Here is a 25,424-nt window from a genome sequence, read left to right on the forward strand (position 1 = left end):
GGGGCTTGGTGTCAGGGGGAAGGGGCTTGGTGTCGGGGGAAGGGGCTTGGTGTCGGGGGAAGGGGCTTGGTGTCGGGGGAAGGGGCTTGGTGTCGGGGGGAGGGGCTTGGTGTCGGGGGGAGGGGCTTGGTGTCGGGGGAAGGGGCTTGGTGTCGGGGGGAGGGGCTTGGTGTCAGGGGGAGGGGCTTGGTGTCAGAAGGAAGGGGCTTGGTGTCAGAAGGAAGGGGCTTGGTGTCAGGGGGAAGGGGCTTGGTGTCAGGGGGAAGGGGCTTGGTGTCAGGGGGAAGGGGCTTGGTGTCAGGGGGAAGGGGCTTGGTGTCAGGGGGAAGGGGCTTGGTGTCAGGGGGAAGGGGCTTGGTGTCAGGGGGAAGGGGCTTGGTGTCAGGGGGAAGGGGCTTGGTGTCGGGAGGAAGGGGCTTGGTGTCGGGGGGAAGGGGCTTGGTGTCGGGGGGAAGGGGCTTGGTGTCGGGGGGAAGGGGCTTGGTGTCGGGGGGAAGGGGCTTGGTGTCGGGGGGAAGGGGCTTGGTGTCGGGGGGAAGGGGCTTGGTGTCGGGGGGAAGGGGCTTGGTGTCGGGGGGAAGGGGCTTGGTGTCGGGGGGAAGGGGCTTGGTGTCGGAGGGAAGGGGCTTGGTGTCGGAGGGAAGGGGCTTGGTGTCGGAGGGAAGGGGCTTGGTGTCGGGGGGAAGGGGCTTGGTGTCGGGGGGAAGGGGGTTGGTGTCGGGGGGAAGGGGCTTGGTGTCGGGGGGAAGGGGCTTGGTGTCGGGGGGAAGGGGCTTGGTGTCGGGGGGGAAGGGGCTTGGTGTCGGGGGGGAAGGGGCTTGGTGTCGGGGGGGAAGGGGCTTGGTGTCGAGGGGGAGGGGCTTGGTGTCGAGGGGAGGAGCTTGGTGTCTGGAGGGGAGGAGCTTGGTGTCTGGGGGGGAGGGGGGGCTTGGTGTCTGGGGGGGAGGGGGGGCTTGGTGTCTGGGGGGGAGGGGGGGCTTGGTGTCTGGGGGGGAGGGGGGGCTTGGTGTCTGGGGGGGGAGGGGGGGCTTGGTGTCTGGGGGGGGGGGGCTTGGTGTCTGGGGGGGGGGGGCTTGGTGTCTAGGGGGGGGGGGCTTGGTGTCTAGGGGGGGGGGGCTTGGTGTCGGGGGGGGGGCTTGGTGTCGGGGGGGGGGGCTTGGTGTCTGGGGGGGGGGGGGCTTGGTGTCTGGGGGGGGGGGGCTTGGTGTCTGGGGGGGGGGGGCTTGGTGTCGGGGGGGGGGGGGGGGGGGGGCTTGGTGTCGGGGGGGGGGGGGGGGGCTTGGTGTCGGGGGGGAAGGGGCTTGGTGTCGGGGGGAGGGGCTTGGTGTCGAGGGGGAGGGGCTTGGTGTCGAGGGGAGGAGCTTGGTGTCTGGAGGGGAGGAGCTTGGTGTCTGGGGGGGAGGGGGGGCTTGGTGTCTGGGGGGGAGGGGGGGCTTGGTGTCTGGGGGGGAGGGGGGGCTTGGTGTCTGGGGGGGGGCTTGGTGTCTGGGGGGGGGGGCTTGGTGTCTAGGGGGGGGGCTTGGTGTCGGGGGGGGGGCTTGGTGTCGGGGGGGGGGGGCTTGGTGTCGGGGGGGGGGGCTTGGTGTCGGGGGGGGGGGGCTTGGTGTCGGGGGGGGGGCTTGGTGTCTGGGGGGGGGGGCTTGGTGTCTGGGGGGGGGGCTTGGTGTCGGGGGAGGGGGGGGGGGCTTGGTGTCGGGGGGGGGGGGGGCTTGGTGTCGGGGGGGGGGGGGGGCTTGGTGTCTGGGGGGGGGGGGCTTGGTGTCTGGGGGGGGGGGGCTTGGTGTCTGGGGGGGGGCTTGGTGTCTGGGGGGGGGGGGCTTGGTGTCAGGGGGAGGGGGGGCTTGGTGTCTGAGGGGGAGGGGGGGCTTGGTGTCTGAGGGGGAGGGGGGGCTTGGTGTCTGAGGGGGAGGGGGGGCTTGGTGTCTGAGGGGGGGGGGGGGCTTGGTGTCTGGGGGGGGGGGGGGCTTGGTGTCTGGGCGAGTCGGGAAGGTTCACAGTGCACAGAAGGTGGTGTTTGGGGGGAGGGGCTTGTGTCCAGGGGGAGGGTCTTGGTGTCAGGGGGAGTGGCTTGGTGTCTGTGTGTAACTGGGAAGGTATACAGTGCACACAGCACAGTCAGAAGGCACGAAGGAGACGACGCCAAAAATAAAAAATAAATCCCCCAAAAGGAAAAAAAAAACGTAAACCTCGATTCTAACGACACAGGCATTTCGAACATCACGCTAAAACATTAATTCAGATTAATTTGATATATCGCCCTGCATCTTACAGGTGGCACTGAGCCTGAAACAGTGGTCACAAGCAGTGGGAGTGTATTAGAGACTGACTCCAGAAACCAGACAAGTGCAACTCACAGTGGGTGCAGCTTATTGACGGCCTCGTCCTCGTGGGTCCTCTGCAGGTCCAGCTGAATCTTCTTCATCAGGGGCAGGCAGTAGGCCTGGGCAATGTCCATCTTCTCTGGCTTATTGATGCCATACTCCTAGAGAGAGACAAACATGCTCAAAAGGTATGTTAAAAAAAATACAAGCTTCAACTCAGGTTTTTACTTCTGTTGATCATTTTCTGAAAAGACAGCCATAGTCCCAGTAGGTCTACACTACAGCCATAGTCCCCGTAGGTCTACACTACAGCCATAGTCCCAGTAGGTCTACACTACAGCCATAGTCCCAGTAGGTCTACACTACAGCCATAGTCCCAGTAGGTCTACACTACAGCCATAGTCCCCGTAGGTCTACACTACAGCCATAGTCCCAGTAGGTCTACACTACAGCCATAGTCCCAGTAGGTCTACACTACAGCCATAGTCCCAGTAGGTCTACACTACAGCCATAGGCCCAGTAGGTCTACACTACCGCCATAGTCCCAGTAGGTCTACACTACAGCCATAGTCCCCGTAGGTCTACACTACAGCCATAGTCCCCGTAGGTCTACACTACAGCCATAGTCCCAGTAGGTCTACACTACAGCCATAGTCCCAGTAGATCTACACTACAGCCATAGTCCCAGTAGATCTACACTACAGCCATAGTCGCAGTAGATCTACACTACAGCCATAGTCCCAGTAGGTCTACACTACAGCCATAGTCCCAGTAGATCTACACTACAGCCATAGTCCCAGTAGGTCTACACTACAGCCATAGTCCCAGTAGATCACAACTACAGCCATAGTCCCAGTAGGTCTACACTACAGCCATAGTCCCCACATAGTAGGTCTACACCACAGCCATAGTCCCCACATAGTAGGTCTACACTACAGCCATAGTCCCAGTAGGTCTACACTACAGCCATAGTCCCAGTAGGTCTACACTACAGCCATAGTCCCAGTAGGTCTACACTACAGCCATAGTCCCAGTAGATCACAACTACAGCCATAGTCCCCACATAGTAGGTCTACACTACAGCCATAGTCCCAGTAGGTCTACACTACAGCCATAGTCCCCACATAGTAGGTCTACACTACAGCCATAGTCCCAGTAGGTCTACACTACAGCCATAGTCCCAGTAGGTCTACACTACAGCCATAGTCCCAGTAGGTCTACACTACAGCCATAGTCCCAGTAGGTCTACACTACAGCCATAGTCCCCACATAGTAGGTCTACACTACAGCCATAGTCCCCACATAGTAGGTCTACACTACAGCCATAGTCCCCACATAGTAGGTCTACACTACAGCCATAGTCCCCACATAGTAGGTCTACACTACAGCCATAGTCCCAGTAGATCTACACTACAGCCATAGTCCCAGTAGATCTACACTACAGCCATAGTCCCCGTAGGTCTACACTACAGCCATAGTCCCAGTAGGTCTACACTACAGCCATAGTCCCAGTAGGTCACAACCACAGCCATAGTCCCAGTAGGTCTACACTACAGCCATAGTCCCAGTAGATCTACACTACAGCCATAGTCCCAGTAGGTCTACACTACAGCCATAGTCCCAGTAGGTCTACACTACAGCCATAGTCCCCACATAGTAGGTCTACACTACAGCCATAGTCCCAGTAGGTCACAACTACAGCCATAGTCCCCACATAGTAGGTCTACACTACAGCCATAGTCCCCACATAGTAGGTCTACACTACAGCCATAGTCCCAGTAGGTCTACACTACAGCCATAGTCCCAGTAGATCTACACTACAGCCATAGTCCCAGTAGGTCTACACTACAGCCATAGTCCCCACATAGTAGGTCTACACTACAGCCATAGTCCCAGTAGGTCTACACTACAGCCATAGTCCCCACATAGTAGGTCTACACTACAGCCATAGTCCCCACTTTCAGCCAAGGTGGCTTAGCAGTTCAGACGTTTTTTTCCGTCGTGTCGTGTCCTGTATATATATATATTTACACCTTTTCTTCACATATCTTTTATTTATTTTATTATCCAAGAACTCAACTACAAAAGCTTTCCTGCAAAAGCTTTCCTGCAACCCGCTTCACCAATTACAATAAGTATTATTTACCTCAATCTGAAAATCCATCGTGGAAGATAGCCAGGGGCTAATTCAGAAGCTAGCCTGAAAGCTAACCAGAAGCTACTCCGATAGCTAGCCAGAAGCTAATCTGTAGCTGCCCCGAAATTAGCCGGTTTGCTGGCTAGCGTTGGTGTTTCAGCTGCCCACGTTTTGCGGTCATCAGCTATTCCTTTAGCTCGATAATCTACCGGCACTTTTGTGCAACGCGACTCGGACCGGAGCATTCCGGGACTTTTTTTCTCTCAGTTTCCCCGGATTCCAACCGCAGGCTCTGGACACTTGCACCTTGATTTCGCAGCTAGCTAGCTGCATACCGTGTGACTATTGGCTTACGTCGACCCCGGAGCAAACTCAAATCATGCTGGAGCTAGCCAGCTGAGGAGTTCCATCACCATCCGGACCCGTTTCTTTTGTTGCTGCTGCAAATACGGAACCCCACCGGGCCTTCACGACTGACTGCCGACGTTATCTGCCCGAGGGATTTATCCAACCGGCACCTCCGTCCCGACGTTACCTGAACGCTCATCTGAGGCCCGCTAATCGTTAGCTGTCTTATCGGCTGCTATCTGAACAAAACCCCACTACACGGAACCTACCGACGGAAACGCACGAGGTATCTACAAACAGACCTCCATCCTATGCTGCTACCGATAGCCATATACCCGGCCAGCTGTCTGGATCGCCACGACCCCAACCAACCTCTACTCACTGGACCCTTATTGATCACTCGATTAAGCATGCCTCTCCTTAATGTAAATATGCCTTGTCCATTGCTGTTCTGGTTAGTGTTTATTGGCTTATTTCACTGTAGAGATTCTAGCCCTGCTCTCTATACCATATCCAACCTCTCAGTTCCACCACCCACATATGCGATGACATCACCTGGTTTCAATGATGTTTCTAGAGACAAGATCTCTCTCATCATCACTCAATACCTAGGTTTACCTCCACTGTATTCACATCCTACCATACCTTTGTCTGTACATTATTCCTTTAAACTATTTTATCACCCCCAGAAACTTCCTTTTACTCTCTGCTCTAGTAGCTCTAGGCGACCAATTCTCATAGCTTTTAGCCGTACCCTTATCCTACTTCTCCTCTGTTCCTCTGGTGATGTAGAGGTGAATCCAGGCCCTGCAGTACCTGGCTCCACTCCTATTCCCCAGGCGCTCTCTTTTGATGACTTCTGTAACCGTAATAGCCTTGGCTTCATGCATGTTAACATTAGAAGCCTCCTCCCTAAGTTTGTTTTGTTCACTGCTTTAGCACACTCTACCAACCCGGATGTTTTAGCCGTGTCTGAATCCTGGCTTAGAAAGACCACCAAAAATTCAGACATTTTTATCCCCAATTACAATATTTTCAGACAAGATAGAACGGCCAAAGGGGGCGGTGTTGCAATCTACTGCAAAGACTGCCTGCAGAGTTCTGTTATACTATCCAGGTCTGTTCCCAAACAATTTGAACTTCTACTTTTAAAAATCCACCTCTCTAAAAACAAGTCTCTCACCGTTGCCGCCTGCTATAGACCACCCTCTGCCCCCAGCTGTGCTCTGGACACTATATGTGAACTGATTGCCCCCCATCTATCTTCAGAGCTCGTGCTGCTAGGCGACCTAAATTTGAACATGCTCAACACCCCAGCCACCCTACAATCTAAGCTTGATGCCCTCAATCTCACACAAATTATCAATGAACCTACCAGGTACCACCCCAATTCCGTAAACACGGGTACCCTCATAGATGTCATCCTAACAAACTTGCCCTCCAAATACACCTCTGCTGTTTTCAACCAAGATCTCAGCGATCACTGCCTCATTGCCTGCATCCGTAATGGGTCAGCGGTCAAACGACCTCCACTCATCACTGTCAAACGCTCCCTGAAACACTTCAGCGAGCAGGCCTTCCTAATCGACCTGGCCGGGGTATCCTGGAAGGATATTGATCTCATCCCGTCAGTAGAGGATGCCTGGTCATTTTTTAAAAATGCCTTCCTCACCATCTTGAATAAGCATGCCCCATTCAAGAAATTTAGAACCAGGAACAGATATAGCCCTTGGTTCTCTCCTGACCTGACTGCCCTTAACCAACAGAAAAACATCCTATGGCGTTCTGCATTAGCATCGAACAGCCCCCGTGATATGCAACTTTTCAGGGAAGCCAGAAACCAATATACACAGGCAGTTAGAACAGCCAAGGCTAGCTTTTTCAAGCAGAAATTTGCTTCCTGCAACACAAATTCAAAAAAGTTCTGGGACACCGTAAAGTCCATGGAGAATAAGAACACCTCCTCCCAGCTTCCAACCGCTCTGAAGATAGGAAACACTGTCACCACCGACAAATCCACTATAATTGAGAATTTCAATAAGCATTTTTCTACGGCTGGCCATGCTTTCCACCTGGCTACCCCTACCCCGGACAACAGCACTGCCCTCCCCTCTGCTACTCGCCCAAGCCTTCCCCATTTCTCTTTCTCCCAAATACAGTCAGCTGATGTTCTTAATGAGCTGCAAAATCTGGACCCTTACAAATCAGCCGGGCTAGATAATCTGGACCCTTTCTTTCTAAAACTATCTGCTGAAATTGTTGCCACCCCTATTACTAGCCTCTTCAACCTCTCTTTCGTGTCGTCTGAGATCCCCAAAGATTGGAAAGCAGCTGCGGTTATCCCCCTCTTCAAAGGGGGGGACACCCTTGACCCTAACTGCTACAGACCTATATCTATCCTACCCTGCCTTTCTAAGGTCTTCGAAAGCCAAGTCAACAAACAGATTACCGACCATTTCGAATCACACCACACCTTCTCCGCTATGCAATCTGGTTTCAGAGCTGGTCATGGGTGCACCTCAGCCACGCTCAAGGTCATAAACGATATCGTAACCGCCATCGATAGGAAACAATACTGTGCAGCCGTATTCATTGACCTGGCCAAGGCTTTTGACTCTGTCAATCACCACATCCTCATTGGCAGACTCGACAGCCTTGGTTTCTCTAATGATTGCCTCGCCTGGTTCACCAACTACTTCTCTGATAGAGTTCAGTGTGTCAAATCGGAGGGTCTGTTGTCCGGGCCTCTGGCAGTCTCTATGGGGGTGCCACAGGGTTCAATTCTTGGACCGACTCTCTTCTCTGTTTACATCAATGATGTCGCTCTTGCTGCTGGTGATTCTCTGATCCACCTCTACGCAGACGACACTATTCTGTATACTTCTGGCCCTTCTTTTGACACTGTGTTAACAACCCTCCAGGCGAGCTTCAATGCCATACAACTCTCCTTCCGTGGCCTCCAACTGCTCTTAAATACAAGTAAAACCAAATGCATGCTCTTCAACCGATCGCTGCCTGCTCCAGCCCGCCTGTCCAACATCACTACTTTGGACGGCTCTGACTTAGAATATGTGGACAACTACAAATACCTAGGTGTCTGGTTAGACTGTAAACTCTCCTTCCAGACCCACATCAAACATCTCCAATCCAAAGTCAAATCTAGAATTGGCTTCCTATTCCGCAACAAAGCATCCTTTACTCATGCTGCCAAACATACCCTTGTAAAACTGACCATCCTACCAATCCTCGACTTCGGTGATGTCATTTACAAAATAGCCTCCAAAACCCTACTCAATAAATTGGATGCAGTCTATCACAGTGCCATCCGTTTTGTCACCAAAGCCCCATATACTACCCACCACTGCGACCTGTACACTCTCGTTGGCTGGCCCTCGCTTCATACTCGTCGCCAAACCCACTGGTTCCAGGTCATCTACAAGACCCTGCTAGGTAAAGTCCCCCCTTATCTCAGCTCGCTGGTCACCATAGCAGCACCTACCTGTAGCACGCGCTCCAGCAGGTATATCTCTCTAGCCACCCCCAAAACCAATTCTTCCTTTGGACGCCTCTCCTTCCAGTTCTCTGCTGCCAATGACTGGAACGAACTACAAAAATCTCTGAAACTGGAAACACCTATCTCCCTCACTAGCTTTAAACACCAGCTGTCAGAGCAGCTCATAGATTACTGCACCTGTACATAACCCATCTACAATTTAGCCCAAACAACTACCTCTTTACCTACTGTATTTATTTATTAATTTATTTTGCTCCTTTGCACCCCATTATTTCTGTCTCTACTTTGCACTTTCTTCCAATGCAAACCAACCATTCCAGTGTTTTTTTTCAGTTTTTATTTTACTTGCTGTGTTGTACTCACTTCGCCTCCATGGCCTTTTTATATTTTTATTTATTTATACATATATCTGTTTGCCTTCACCTCCCTTATCTCACCTCACTTGCTCACATTGTATATAGACTTATTTTTTTGACTATATGTTTGTTTTTACTCCATGTGTAACTATGTGTTGTTGTATGTGTCGAACTGCTTTGCTTTATCTTGGCCAGGTCGCAATTGTAAATGAGAACGTGTTCTCAATTTGCCTACCTGGTTAAATAAAGGTTAAATAAATAAATAAATAAAAAACATAGTAGGTCTACACTACAGCCATAGTCCCCACATAGTAGGTCTACACTACAGCCATAGTCCCAGTAGGTCTACACTACAGCCATAGTCCCAGTAGGTCTACACTACAGCCATAGTCCCAGTAGATCTACACTACAGCCATAGTCCCAGTAGGTCTACACTACAGCCATAGTCCCAGTAGGTCTACACTACAGCCATAGTCCCAGTAGGTCTACACTACAGCCATAGTCCCAGTAGGTCTACACTACAGCCATAGTCCCAGTAGGTCTACACTACAGCCATAGTCCCAGTAGGTCTACACTACAGCCATAGTCCCCAGTAGGTCTACACTACAGCCATAGTCCCCAGTAGGTCTACACTACAGCCATAGTCCCACACTACAGCCATAGTCCCAGTAGGTCTACACTACAGCCATAGTCCCAGTAGGTCTACACTACAGCCATAGTCCCAGTAGGTCTACACTACAGCCATAGTCCCAGTAGGTCTACACTACAGCCATAGTCCCAGTAGGTCTACACTACAGCCATAGTCCCAGTAGGTCTACACTACAGCCATAGTCCCAGTAGGTCTACACTACAGCCATAGTCCCAGTAGGTCTACACTACAGCCATAGTCCCAGTAGGTCTACACTACAGCCATAGTCCCAGTAGATCTACACTACAGCCATAGTCCCCACATAGTAGGTCTACACTACAGCCATAGTCCCCACATAGTAGGTCTACACTGCAGCCATAGTCCCCACATAGTAGGTCTACACTACAGCCATAGTCCCCACATAGTAGGTCTACACTACAGCCATAGTCCCCACATAGTAGGTCTACACTACAGCCATAGTCCCCACATAGTAGGTCTACACTACAGCCATAGTCCCCACATAGTAGGTCTACACTACAGCCATAGTCCCCACATAGTAGGTCTACACTACAGCCATAGTCCCCACATAGTAGGTCTACGCTACAGCCATAGTCCCCACATAGTAGGTCTACGCTACAGCCATAGTCCCCACATAGTAGGTCTACGCTACAGCCATAGTCCCCACATAGTAGGTCTACGCTACAGCCATAGTCCCCACATAGTAGGTCTACGCTACAGCCATAGTCCCCACAGTAGGTCTACGCTACAGCCATAGTCCCCACAGTAGGTCCACGCTACAGCCATAGTCCCCACAGTAGGTCCACGCTACAGCCATAGTCCCCACAGTAGGTCTACGCTACAGCCATAGTCCCCACAGTAGGTCTACGCTACAGCCATAGTCCCCACATAGTAGGTCAACGCTACAGCCATAGTCCCCACATAGTAGGTCTACGCTACAGCCATAGTCCCCACATAGTAGGTCTACACTACAGCCATAGTCCCCACATAGTAGGTCTACGCTACAGCCATAGTCCCCACATAGTAGGTCTACGCTACAGCCATAGTCCCCACATAGTAGGTCTACGCTACAGCCATAGTCCCCACATAGGTCTACGCTACAGCCATAGTCCCCACATAGTAGGTCTACGCTACAGCCATAGTCCCCACATAGTAGGTCTACGCTACAGCCATAGTCCCCACATAGTAGGTCTACGCTACAGCCATAGTCCCCACATAGTAGGTCTACGCTACAGCCATAGTCCCCACAGTAGGTCTACGCTACAGCCATAGTCCCCACAGTAGGTCTACGCTACAGCCATAGTCCCCACAGTAGGTCTACGCTACAGCCATAGTCCCCACATAGTAGGTCAACGCTACAGCCATAGTCCCCACATAGTAGGTCTACGCTACAGCCATAGTCCCCACATAGTAGGTCTACACTACAGCCATAGTCCCCACATAGTAGGTCTACACTACAGCCATAGTCCCCACATTGTAGGTCTACACTACAGCCATAGTCCCCACATAGTCGGTCTACACTACAGCCATAGTCCCCACATAGTAGGTCTACACTACAGCCATAGTCCCCACATAGTAGGTCTACACTACAGCCATAGTCCCCACATAGTAGGTCTACACTACAGCCATAGTCCCCACATAGTAGGTCTACACTACAGCCATAGTCCCCACATAGTAGGTCTACACTACAGCCATAGTCCCCACATAGTAGGTCTACACTACAGCCATAGTCCCCACATAGTAGGTCTACACTACGCTATAGCCCCAGTAGGACTATACGACAGCTATAGTCCCCACTTAAGTAGGTAAACGTATGTGTGTGTGATAGATATAAATAATGTCTTCCCCTCACCTGAGGTATGACGATGTCGGCCAGGGCACGGGACAGCCTGAACAGCTCCAGTGTGTCCTCTAGGTCCAGCGTGGCGTTGTGCTGTGTGTCGTACTTCACACAGTCGTAGATGTCTGGGATCTTACTGATGTCGTAGCGGCCGCTCTTATTCCGGAAGTCCCGCTCCAGCTTGGACCAGCGTTGCAGCATCAGCTCCAGGGTCTCGCTGTGGTACAGCTGCAGATCTGGGAACAGGACAGGACTTAGCTTACAGGTACAGCTGCAGGTCTGGGAACAGGACAGGACTTAGCTTACAGGTACAGCTGCAGATCTGGGAACAGGACTTAGCTTACAGGTACAGCTGCAGGTCTGGGAACAGGACTTAGCTTACAGGTACAGCTGCAGGTCTGGGAACAGGACTTAGCTTACAGGTACAGCTGCAGGTCTGGGAACAGGACATAGCTTACAGGTACAGCTGCAGATCTGGGAACAGGACTTAGCTTACAGGTACAGCTGCAGGTCTGGGAACAGGACATAGCTTGCAGGTCTGGGAACAGGACATAGCTTACAGGTACAGCTGCAGTTCTGGGAACAGGACAGGACATAGCTTACAGGCACAGCTGCAGGTCTGGGAACAGGACTTCGCTTACAGGTACAGCTGGAGATCTGGGAACAGGACAGGACTTAGCTTACAGGAACAGCTGCAGGTCTGGGAACAGGACTTAGCTTACAGGTACAGCTGCAGGTCTGGGAACAGGAATTAGCTTACAGGTACAGCTGCAGGTCTGGGAACAGGACTTAGCTTACAGGTACAGCTGCAGGTCTGGGAACAGGACTTAGCTTACAGGTACAGCTGCAGGTCTGGGAACAGGACTTAGCTTACAGGTACAGCTGCAGGTCTGGGAACAGGACAGGACTTAGCTTACAGGTACAGCTGCAGGTCTGGGAACAGGACAGGACATAGCTTACAGGTACAGCTGCAGGTCTGGGAACAGGACAGGACTTAGTTTACAGGTACATACCTGCAGATTTGGGGTCCTCCAGCCTCCTGCGGATCTGAGCGTTGAGGCTCTGGATGAGGGCGTAGACCTGGTCACACGTCCTCACTGGGTTCCCTATGGTCTTCATAGAGGTGACCAGGGAGGGGCTGCCTGTAGGGGCCAGCTGCAACACATGGTAACAGTCCCACTTTATTACAGTGGTACCAATAGTGCAGAACGTAATGGAACGGTGTAACGCCAACGTTGGTATCCATAACAACCAGTGATGAAATGCGAGACTCTTATCTGGAGATTGACAGAGATGTCATGGTAAGGAATGACTAGGAAACATTGTTTTTAATCTCAAGAATACTGAAAGACTTGATGGAATTGTCGATGGAGCCTCCCACCAGTGAAACAGAGTTCATTTGGGTGACCATTTCTCTACTTAAACCCCACAGGTAAAATACATTGATGCAGTTACTGTATTATAATAATGTATATTATAATGCATTGTAAAACTTGTAAATGACATGTCTTAAAATCTCAATGATTCTTAGTTGAAAGCGTTATGAGACATTATAAGCTCATTCATGGTTATAACAACATAAGGAATTACACCTGCATGCAGTGAGTAAAGTGTTATTAACCATTTCAAACAGGGCTTTCCTGCCTCTGTTTTTTTTTTTCCAATCCCGATTGGGTGGTTAGTAGTGGTCTAGGTGAAAGGGTCTGCTGACTGTACCTTTTGGTAGTCGTCCTCAGTGAAGTCCTGGTCTTTCTGCATGATCTCGTGGAGCCGTACCTTCACCCTCTGCTGGCAGTCGGTCAGAGACTCACTGTCGCTGTCCAGCATGCCGTTCATGTTGGCACTCTTCACCATCTGCACCAGGATGGGAGTCAGCTCCCCCTCCAGAGCCAGCAGACCCTACACACACAGTTAAGAGATATACACATATGTTCACACGTACTGTGCACAGAAAGGGTTGGAGATATATTGACACTGAACACAAATTAAAGAAACGAGGCTAGTGAGCATACTGTACACACGTATACTGAAACATCGACAGACATACGCACGCACCTTGGCAAAAGCGGCAGCGGTCATCTGAACACGGCCTTCGTCTGAGGCGTAGATCTTGAGGTCGTGGCGGTAGGTGCTGTGTAAACGGAGCAGACCACAGCCAGGGAAACCAGCGTAGTCCCCTTCAGAGTCAAACACACAGAGGAAGGAACATCAGCCTTGCAGGACATCACAGAGGAAGGAACATCACAGAGGAAGGAACATCACAGAGGAAGGAACATCAGGTTTGCAGGATATCAGAGAAGGAAGGAACATCACAGAGGAAGGAACATCAGGCTTACAGGACATCAGAGAAGGAAGGAACATCACAGAGGAAGGAACATCAGGCTTGCAGGACATCAGAGAAGGAAGGAACATCACAGAGGAAGGAACATCACAGAGGAAGGAACATCAGGCTTGCAGGACATCAGAGAAGGAAGGAACATCACAGAGGAAGGAACATCAGGCTTACAGGACATCAGAGGAAGGTAAAGCGCGAAGAAAGGGTACCCACCTACGCAACAGCACAGACTCTGCAAAAAGTTGATGAGGTAGGTAACATTGGTTATTTGGTGATTCAAAAAGACGTCAACTGGATTTTTTAAATTTAACTAGGCAAGTCAGTTAAGAACAAATTCTTATTTGCAATGACGGTCTACCCCGGCCAATTGTGCGCCACCCTACGGGACTCCCAAGCACGGCCGGCTATGATAGAGCCTGGATTCGAACCAGGGACTGTAGTGAATCCTCCTGCAGGTTGTTTACTAGTCTTCCACAATGAATGCCTCTTGCACTGAGATGCACTGTCTTAGACCGCTGCGCCACTCGGGATTCTGTTCGCCTGAAAAGGAAACAGTCCTTCGCATCTCATACCTGGGATGAAATATGGTTCATGTAATGAGGTTTAAATCATAAACCACTAAAGACCTGGGAAATTCCATAATGAATCCTCCTGCAGGTTGTTTACTAGTCTTCCATAATGAATCCTCCTGCAGGTTGTTTACTAGTCTTCCATAATGAATCCTCCTGCAGGTTGTTTACTAGTCTTCCATAATGAATCCTCCTGCAGGTTGTTTACTAGTCTTCCATAATGAATCCTCCTGCAGGTTGTTTACTAGTCTTCCATAATGAATCCTCCCGCAGGTTGTTTACTAGTCTTCCATAATGAATCCTCCTGCAGGTTGTTTAATAGTATTCCATAATGAATCCTCCTGCAGGTTGTTTAATAGTATTCCATAATGAATACTCCCGAGTGGCGCAGCGGTCTAAGGCACTGCCTCTCAGTGCTAGAGGCGTCGCTACAGACACCCTGGTTTGAATCCAGGCTGTGTCACAACCGGCTGTGATTGGAAGTCCCACAGGGCGTCGAACAATTGGCCCAATGTGTTCTCAACTGACTTGCCTAGTTAATTAAAGGTTCAATAAAAAATGTAAACTTTTTTTTAATAAGCCTGCAATGAGTTTCATAGTCTTCCATGCGCGTCTTCAACTATTTCTCCCTCATAAACGTAAACATTGGCGTACGCCCACGCAACAAAATTGCACAACTTTTGTAATGAATTGAGTTGGACTAATGACCATCTTGGCAATACAGAGCATCTTCTAAAAATGTCCATATGATTAAGGAAGAGACAAAGCAGCAGGCAGATGGTTCAGGAAGCTTGAGGGTCTCTTCCACTGAACCTAGAACAAGCCCTTTAATGACACCCTGTATGTTACAGAGCAGTTGCAACGTGACGTCATGGTGGTGGTGGTGGTGGTGGTGGTGGTGGTGGGGAATCACAGAGTGTAAAATGTCAAACACAAAGAAAAGGTGTGTCCACCAAGAGGACTGAGAGCGCCTCAAGTACATGTCAACACAAGACGACGTTTGTCTTTGTTTGAGATTTGATTTCCCTTCAGCAATGGGAAAAGGCAGACGTGACGCTGGAACGAATCCCAACTTTAGAGCTGCATGCATAATTTAAGCTCATACAAAAATCTCCCATTAACCTCAATGCAAGATTTACTAAAAACTGGGTTAAACGCATGGATCTTACATTATGATTCACTAAAAACTGGGTTAAACGCATGGATCTTACATTATGATTCACTAAAAACTGGGTTAAACGCATGGATCTTACATTATGATTCACTAAAAACTGAGTTAAACGTGTGGATCTTACATTATGATTCACTAAAAACTGAGTTAAACGCATGGATCTTACATTATGATTCACTAAAAACTGAGTTAAACGCATGGATCTTACATTATGATTCACTAAAAACTGAGTTAAACGCGTGGATCTTACATTATGATTCACTAAAAACTGAGTTAAACGCGTGGATCTTACATTATGATTCACTAAATACTGAGTTAAACGTTTGGATCTTACATTATGATTCACTAAAAACTGAGTTAAACGCATGGATCTTACATTATGATTTGGGCCAATACGTCCCAAGTTCTCGCTGACCATGTGACCTCATGATGAGAAACCCAGGGCTCTAGAAAGGTGTTACTGTATGTGTGGACAGACAGAATATGAAGGGAAGTTTTCAACTGAATTCAATTGAGACCAGAGCTGAGTTTGATGTCAAATCATTTGGGTTTTACTAAATTGTGTAAAGGTGAGGTGAGGAGTGTAACCAGAGGTAGTATATAGTGTAGAGGTAGTATATAGTGTAGAGGTAGTATATAGTGTAGAGGTAGCATATAGTGTAGAGGTAGCATATAGTGTAGAGGTAGTGTAGAGGTAGTATATAGTGTAGAGGTAGTATATAGTGTAGAGGTAGTATATAGTGTAGAGGTAGTATATAGTGTAGAGGTAGTATATAGTGTAGAGGTAGTATATAGTGTAGAGGTAGTATATAGTGTAGAGGGAGTATATAGTGTAGAGGTAGTATATAGTGTAGAGGTGAGGAGTGTAGAGGTAGTATTTAGTGTAGAGGTAGTATATAGTGTAAAGGTAGTATATAGTGTAGAGGTAGTATATAGTGTAGAGGTAGTATATAGTGTAGAGGTAGTATATAGTGTAGAGGTAGTGTAGAGGTAGTATATAGTGTAGAGGTAGTGTAGAGGTAGTATATAGTGTAGAGGTAGTATATAGTGTAGAGGTAGTATATAGTGTAGAGGTAGTATATAGTGTAGAGGTAGTATATAGTGTAGAGGTGAGGAGTGTAGAGGTAGTATATAGTGTAGAGGTAGTATATAGTGTAGAGGTGAGGAGTGTAGATGTAGTATATAGTGTAGAGGTAGTATATAGTGTAGAGGTAGTATATAGTGTAGAGGTGAGGAGTGTAGAGGTAGTATATAGTGTAGAGGTAGTATATAGTGTAGAGGTGAGGAGTGTAGAGGTAGTATATAGTGTAGAGGTAGTATATAGTGTAGAGGTAGTATATAGTGTAGAGGTGAGGAGTGTAGAGGTAGTATATAGTGTAGAGGTAGTATATAGTGTAGAGGTGAGGAGTGTAGAGGTAGTATATAGTGTAGAGGTAGTATATAGTGTAGAGGTAGTATATAGTGTAGAGGTAGTATATAGTGTAGAGGTAGTATATAGTGTAGAGGTAGTATATAGTGTAGAGGTAGTGTAGAGGTAGTATATAGTGTAGAGGTGAGGAGTGTAGAGGTAGTATATAGTGTAGAGGTAGTATATAGTGTAGAGGTAGTATATAGTGTAGAGGTGAGGAGTGTAGAGGTAGTATATAGTGTAGAGGTGAGGAGTGTAGAGGTAGTATATAGTGTAGAGGCAGTATATAGTGTAGAGGTGAGGAGTGTAGAGGTAGTATATAGTGTAGAGGTAGTATATAGTGTAGAGGTGAGGAGTGTAGAGGTAGTATATAGTGTAGAGGTGAGGAGTGTAGAGGTAGTATATAGTGTAGAGGTAGTATATAGTGTAGAGGTGAGGAGTGTAACCAGAGGTAGTATATAGTGTAGAGGTAGTATATAGTGTAGCGGTAGTATATAGTGTAGCGGTAGTATATAGTGTAGAGGTGAGGAGTGTAGAGGTAGTATATAGTGTAGAGGTAGTATATAGTGTAGAGGTAGTATATAGTGTAGAGGTAGTTTATAGTGTAGAGGTAGTATATAGTGTAGAGGTGAGGAGTGTAACCAGAGGTAGTAGGAATATCCAGTAGTAGAGTACTGTACCTTGACCTCCAGGGTACATGCAGCGGAAGGCCCTGCCCAGCTCCTCAGCCTGTACCCTGCCTGCCGGGGTCAGCTCCCCTCCCCACTTCAACACCAGCAGCAGAGACGGACCCTCCTTTGGACCCTCTGAACACACACACACAAATGACTGCATTAGTTCCTGCAGGCCAAGAATGTGCATGTTAAACGTACATTTGAAGTCAGAAGATGACATACACTTAGGTTGGAGTCATTAAAACTCGTTTTTCAACCACTCCACAAATGTATTGTTAACAAACTATAGTTTTGTCAAGTCGGTTAGGACATCTACTTTGTGCATGACAAGTCATTTTTCCAACAATTGTTTACAGACAGATTAATTCACTGTATCACAATTCCAGTGGGTCAGAAGTTTACATACACGAAGTTGACTGTGCCTATTCCAGAAAATTATGTCATGGCTTTAGAAGATTCTGACAGGCTAATTGACATAATTTGAGTCAATTGGAGGTGTACCTGTGGATGTATTTCAAGGCCTACCTTCAAACTCAGTGCCTCTTTGCTTGACATCATGGGAACATCAAAAGAAATCAGCCAAGACCTCAGAAAACAAGTTGTAGACCGCCACAAGTCTGGTTCATCCTTGGGAGCAATTTCCAAACGCCTGAAGGTACCACGTTCATCTGTACAAACAATAGTACGCAAGTATAAACACCATGGGACCACGCAGCCGTCATACCGCTCGGGAAGGAGACGTGTTCTGTCTATTAGAGATGAATGTACTTTGGTGCAAAAAGTGCAAATCAATCCCAGAACAACTGCAAAGGACCTTGTGAAGATGCTGGAGGAAACAGGTATAAAAATTATGTATATCCACAGTTAAACGAGTCCTATATCGACATAACCTGAAAGGTCGCTCAGCAAGGAAGAAGCCACTGCTCCAAAACAACAATAAAAAACCCAGAATACGGTTTACAACTGCACATGGGGATAAAGATCGTACTTTTTTGGAGAAATGTCCTCTGGTTTGATGAAACAAAAATAGAATGTGAAGCACAGGGGTGGCAGCATCATGTTGTGGGGGTGCTTTGCTGCAGGAGGGACTGGTGCACTTCACAAAATAGATGGTATCATGAGGCAGGAAAATGATGTGGATATATTGAAGCAACATCTCAAGACATCAGTCAGGAAGTTCCATTTGCGACCAAGCTTTGTCTTCCAAATGGACAATGACCCCAAGCACACTTCCAAAGTTGTGGCAAAATGGCTTAAGGACAACAAAGTCAAGGTATTGGAGTGGCCATCACAAAGCCCTGATCTCAATCCCATAGAAAATTTGTGGGCAGAACTGAAAAAGCATGTGCGAGCAAGGAGGCCTACAAACCTGACTCAGTTACACCAGCTCTGTCAGGAGGAATGGGCCAAAATTCACCCAACTTATTGTGGGAAGCTTGTGGAAGGCTACCTGAAACGTTTGACCCAAGTTAAACAATTTAATGCCAATGCTACCAAATATGAATTGAGTGTAAACTTCTGACCCACTGGGAATGTGATTAAAGAAATAAAAGCTGAAATAAATAATTCTCTACTATTATTCTGACATTTCACATTCTTAAAATAAAGTGGTGATCCTAACTGACCTAAGTCAGGGAATTTTTACTAGGATTAAATGTCAGAAAAAGTGAAAAACTGAGTTTAAATGTATTTGGCTAAGGTGTCTGTAAACTTCCGACTTCAACTGTATGTGTAAGAAGTTAATCATGAACATGAGCAGAGATGGTGAATGCCTGCGACTCCTCGTCCCTACCTTCTTCCTCACTGGAGGCTTTGGGCTGTCCGTTGGGCAGGTAGGTGAGCTGCACCTTCCTGTTGATGCCTGAGAAATGGCCGTACCTGGAAGAGACATGCACACAGGAGGCAGGTATCCACCCTTAATGAAGCACCAGTCATCATTATACAGGGGCAGGTATCCACCCTTAATGAAGAACCAGTCATCATTATACAGGGGCAGGTATCCACCCTTAATGAAGCACCAGTCATCATTATACAGGGGCAGGTATCCACCCTTAATGAAGCACCAGTCATCATTATACAGGGGCAGGTATCCACCCTTAATGAAGCACCAGTCATCATTATACAGGGGCAGGTATCCACCCTCAATGAAGAACCAGTCATCATTATACAGGGGCAGGTATCTACCCTTAATGAAGAACCAGTCATCATTATACAGGGGCAGGTATCCACCCTTAATGAAGAACCAGTCATCATTATACAGGGGCAGGTATCTACCCTTAATGAAGAACCAGGCATCATTATACAGGGGCAGGTATCCACCCTCAATGAAGAACCAGTCATCATTATACAGGGGCAGGTATCTACCCTTAATGAAGAACCAGTCATCATTATACAGGGGCAGGTATCTACCCTTAATGAAGAACCAGTCATCATTATACAGGAGCAGGTATCCACCCTTAATTTAATGAAGAACCAGTCATCATTATACAGGGGCAGGTATCCACCCTTAATGAAGAACCAGTCATCATTATACAGGGGCAGTTATCCACCCTTAATTTAATGAAGAACCAGTCATCATTATACAGGGACAGGTATCTACCCTTAATGAAGAACCAGTCATCATTATACAGGGACAGTTATCCACCCTTAATTTAATGAAGAACCAGTCATCATTATACAGGGACAGGTATCCACCCTTAATTTAATGAAGAACCAGTCATCATTATACAGGGGCAGGTATCCACCCTTAATGAAGCACCAGTCATCATTATACAGGGGCAGGTATCCACCCTTAATGAAGAACCAGTCATCATTATACAGGGGCAGGTATCCACCCTTAATTTAATGAAGAACCAGTCATCATTATACAGGGGCAGGTATCCACCCTTAATGAAGAACCAGTCATCATTATACAGGGGCAGTTATCCACCCTTAATTTAATGAAGAACCAGTCATCATTATACAGGGACAGGTATCTACCCTTAATGAAGAACCAGTCATCATTATACAGGGACAGTTATCCACCCTTAATTTAATGAAGAACCAGTCATCATTATACAGGGACAGGTATCCACCCTTAATTTAATGAAGAACCAGTCATCATTATACAGGGGCAGGTATCCACCCTTAATGAAGCACCAGTCATCATTATACAGGGGCAGGTATCCACCCTTAATGAAGAACCAGTCATCATTATACAGGGGCAGGTATCCACCCTTAATAAAGAACCAGTCATCATTATACAGGGACAGGTATCCACCCTTAATTTAATGAAGAACCAGTCATCATTATACAGGGGCAGGTATCCACCCTTAATGAAGAACCAGTCATCATTATACAGGGGCAGGTATCCACCCTTAATGAAGCACCAGTCATCATTATACAGGGGCAGGTATCCACCCTTAATGAAGAACCAGTCATCATTATACAGGGGCAGGTATCTACCCTTAATGAAGAACCAGGCATCATTATACAGAGGCAGGTATCCACCCTTAATGAAGCACCAGTCATCATTATACAGGGGCAGGTATCCACCCTTAATGAAGAACCAGTCATCATTATACAGGGACAGGTATCCAAACTTAATGAAGAACCAGTCATCATTATACAGGGGCAGGTATCCACCCTTAATGAAGAACCAGTCATCATTATACAGGGGCAGGTATCCACCCTTAATGAAGAACCAGTCATCATTATACAGGGGCAGGTATCCACCCTTAATGAAGAACCAGTCATCATTATACAGGGGCAGGTATCTACCCTTAATGAAGAACCAGTCATCATTATACAGGGGCAGGTATCTACCCTTAATTTAATGAAGAACCAGTCATCATTATACAGGGGCAGGTATCTACCCTTAATTTAATGAAGAACCAGTCATCATTATACAGGGGCGGGTATCCACCCTTAATTTAATGAAGAACCAGTCATCATTATACAGGGGCAGGTATCCTCCCTTAATGAAGAACCAGTCATCATTATACAGGAGGCAGGTATCTACCCTTAATGAAGAACCAGTCATCATTATACAGGGGCAGGTATCCACCCTTAATGAAGAACCAGTCATCATTATACAGGGGCAGGTATCCACCCTTAATTTAATGAAGAACCAGTCATCATTATACAGGGGCAGGTATCTACCCTTAATGAAGAACCAGTCATCATTATACAGGGGCAGGTATCCTCCCTTAATGAAGCACCAGTCATCATTATACAGGGGCAGGTATCCTCCCTTAATGAAGCACCAGTCATCATTATACAGGGGCAGGTATCCTCCCTTAATGAAGCACCAGTCATCATTATACAGGGGCAGGTATCCTCCCTTAATGAAGAACCAGTCATCATTATACAGGGGCAGTACACACTCCTTACAGACATGTGACACATGTCAAGAGCTCAGCGTTGAGCTCAACTCCATCTGAACTCTGTCTAAGTAGGAAGTACATTTTAGATATCCTTATTTAAAAAATTTAAAAACTTTTCTTGGACTAAAATCAATTAATTACTGGATGGAATTGGCAATTTTTAAATGGAACTGACTCCGACCCTATCGGACACGACATTTCATTTCAGAACCATGGTTCAGAGGTCTTCAACCAGCTTCAAACGCTAGCTAGCAAGTGCTCAGTCAGTCAGGCTAGGCTAAACTAGCTGCCTGGTTTCTGGAAACATGTTATGGGTTGTTGTGTATGACCCGTGGAAGCCTGTGGTCACTGTGTTACTGGTAATCCCTTATGTGCCATACCAGCGCTGTCCTTCAGGATGTGACAGGCTTTTGGTAAAAGTACATAACACCCCACCCACCATCTCTACCTCCCCTGTGGTTTGCGATACATTGATGTGACAGTGATAGGCTACCTACTGCTGCTCAATGCTCCGGCAATTATAATCATTTAGCATATCCGTCACTAATGTAAAACATACCTTCCTCTAATAGAAAAGAGTCCTTGGGACAAGCATCTGGTTTGACACAACGTACAGACCAAGCACATGACAGCCCCGTGGAAATGGGTTTGATAGGCGATACAGTCTGTGTTTTACAACCGATCCTGGATTCCCCGTTCCCGCACCTTCTCAGATCAATAACCCACACAGATCAATAACCCTCACAGATCATGGACCTGTGTGTTTGATCCTTGGTTACTGTCAAAGAGGTGCCATTTGCATTGAATTGTGGTTAATATGCAATCCCATACCATTATCAACGAGTTTAACCAGGAAGATTACATACAGTACACAGAGAATGAGAAGAGTGAGAGGACGAAGGTGTAGTGAGATTAGAGGGCAACTTTCAGAACGACATGCATCACAGACAAACACAGCACTCGTTCAAAAACACACACACACACATGGATGTGGCTAGCGGTCCCTGATTCTAATGGTCAGTATAAAATCCCTCGTTATGACTGGAGGTTAATGGCAGTGGTGGTTACAGAGCGAGGAGGAGTGAACCGGGGGAGGGGGGGGGGAGGGGGTATACCGGGGAGAGGGGGAGGAGTGAACCGGGGGAGGGGGGGGTGTATACCGGGGGAGGGGGGGTGTATACCGGGGGAGGGGGAGGAGTGAACCGGGGGAGGGGGGGGGGGTGTATACCGGGGAGAGGGGGGGGGGGGCTGAACCAGGGGGGGTGTATACCGGGGAGAGGGGGAGGAGTGAACCGGGGGAGGGGGGGTGTATACCAGGGAGAGGGGGAGGAGTGAACCGGGGGAGGGGGGGGGTGTATACCGGGGAGAGGGGGGGGGGGGGGGGGGCGGAACCAGGGGAGGGGGGAGGAGTGAACCGGGGGAAGGGGGGGGGGTGGGGGGGGGGGTGTATACCGAGTGTCATTCAAGCTGGATTCCCTTTGGAAAGAGGAGGAGAGAGAGAGAGAAAGGAGCGAGGAAAAGAGAATTAGAGACACAAGGAGGATGGGGGTTGTCCACAAAGTGAAAGCTGCTAGGTTACGGTGTGTTTCAGGAATACAGGGACTAGGCTAATTCAATGTGTGGAGCACTGGACTACAGACACAGCAACACGGAGGAGGTTTCTACACTGGACTACAGACACATCAACACGGAGGAGGTTTCTACACTGGACTACAGACACAGCAACACGGAGGAGGTTTCTACACTGGACTACAGACACAGCAACACGGAGGAGGTTTCTACACTGGACTACAGACACAGCAACACGGAGGAGGTTTCTACACTGGACTACAGACACAGCAACACGGAGGAGGTTTCTACACTGGACTACAGACACAGCAACACGGAGGACGTTTCTACACTGGACTACAGACACGGCAACACGGAGGTTTCTACACTGGACTACAGACACATCAACACAGAGGAGGTTTCTACACTGGACTACAGACACATCAACACGGAGGAGGTTTCTACACCGGACTACAGACACATCAACACGGAGGAGGTTTCTACACTGGACTACAGACACAGCAACACGGAGGAGGTTTCTACACCGGACTACAGACACATCTACACAGAGGAGGAGCATGACGTGTGTGTGAGTGCACAAGTGTATACTAGGATACCAGATTTTCCATGGCAAAAAAACACAAAAAAAAAACGAAGCAGACTTTGTTCCTCGTCAACATTAGGACTGTTTTCCATAAGAAATGAAGTCTACTTCATGTTTTGTTTCCTTGCCACGATACTTCTGAGTATCGCAATACTGGTCACCTGACAATCCTGGTGTGAGTGTGTGTGGCGTGCCCATAAGAGTCTCTCACATCTCTAGAACCGTCTTGAGCTGCTCCAGTTTACCCTTCTTCTCCTCGATCTCACAGTCTGTGTGCTGTCCCAACTCAGCCAGTAGGAGCCGGGCAATGTCCAGCACTTCCTACACAAAACACACACAACAGTCAAATTGAACTGACATTTGTCACAAAGTGCTTAACCGCTACGGGATCGGTGACCCCGACCCCCACGGGACGGTTGAACAAACGTGCGCTAATGTGATTAGCATGAGGTTGTAAGTAACAAGAACATTTCCCAGGACATAGACATATCTGATACGGGCAGAAAGCTTAAATTCTTGCTAATCTAACTGCACTGTCCAATTTACAGTAGCTATTACAGTGAAATAATACCATGCTATTGTTTGAGGAAAGTGCACTGTTATGAACTTGAAAAATTTATTAATAAACCAATTAGGCACATTTTGGCAAACTTGATACAATATTTTGAACAGAAAAGCAATGGTTCATTGGATCAGTCTAAAACTTTGCGCATAAACAGCTGCCATCTAGTGGCCAAAATCTAAATTGCGCCTAAACTGGATAATAAATTGTGGCCTTTCTCTTGCATTTCAAAGATGGAACATCTTTTACCAGATCTAATGTGTTATATTCTCCTACATTACAAAACTGAAAACCCCCTACAAAGAGGCGACAGTGGCAGGACATTTTCCAGGTGTTGGAAACCTTGAAAAGAACTGGATTAGAGGTAGCAACCATATACAGTATTATCTTATTGTCACAAATAGGCAGTGTTGGGGAGTAGTGTAGTACATGTAGTTCAACTAGTAAATTAATTACATTTTCCAGTAGCTTAGTGGTAGTTGAACTAAATTCAAATCTATATAGTGTTTTCAGTAGTTAATTACTTTTTTTGCCATGAACCGGTGCAGCTAACTACTGGAACTACACACTACTGTTTTACCATGTAGCGGTGTAGCTAACTACTGGAACTACACACTACTGTTTTACCATGTAGTGGTGTAGCTAACTACTGGAACTACACACTACTGTTTTACCATGTAGCGGTGTAGCTAACTACTGGAACTACACACTACTGTTTTACCATGCCATCTGTAAATACGAATAAAATTGATAAATTACGAGCCTAGTTGGTTTAGCCACGGAAAAAGTCAGCAACCTTCCCGCTAGCCATGATTGGCTGAGATAATGAGTCGGCTGGACATGCCGAGAGATGAGTTTGGATTGGTCTGCCATATAGCCTGCTTCTGTCTATAACATGAGCTGGTGTAGGTCATCCTTTCTAACGCAGCTTTTTTGAAAGATATCACGTAGTAGAACTGCATAAGTGTTGCTCTCCACTTTCTGGAGGACCGAGATTTGAAATCAGTGGAATTATAGTATGATAGCT

General features: G+C 47.8%; 1 pseudogene; it reads right to left on the bottom strand.

Annotated features, from left to right (window-relative positions):
* The window catches only part of LOC129854938 (inositol hexakisphosphate and diphosphoinositol-pentakisphosphate kinase 1-like), a 79,892-nt pseudogene that overhangs the window by 32,431 nt on the left and 22,037 nt on the right, over positions 1-25,424 (bottom strand).

Source organism: Salvelinus fontinalis, chromosome 5 (genome assembly GCF_029448725.1).
Source record: "Salvelinus fontinalis isolate EN_2023a chromosome 5, ASM2944872v1, whole genome shotgun sequence".
Taxonomy (NCBI): domain Eukaryota; kingdom Metazoa; phylum Chordata; class Actinopteri; order Salmoniformes; family Salmonidae; genus Salvelinus; species Salvelinus fontinalis.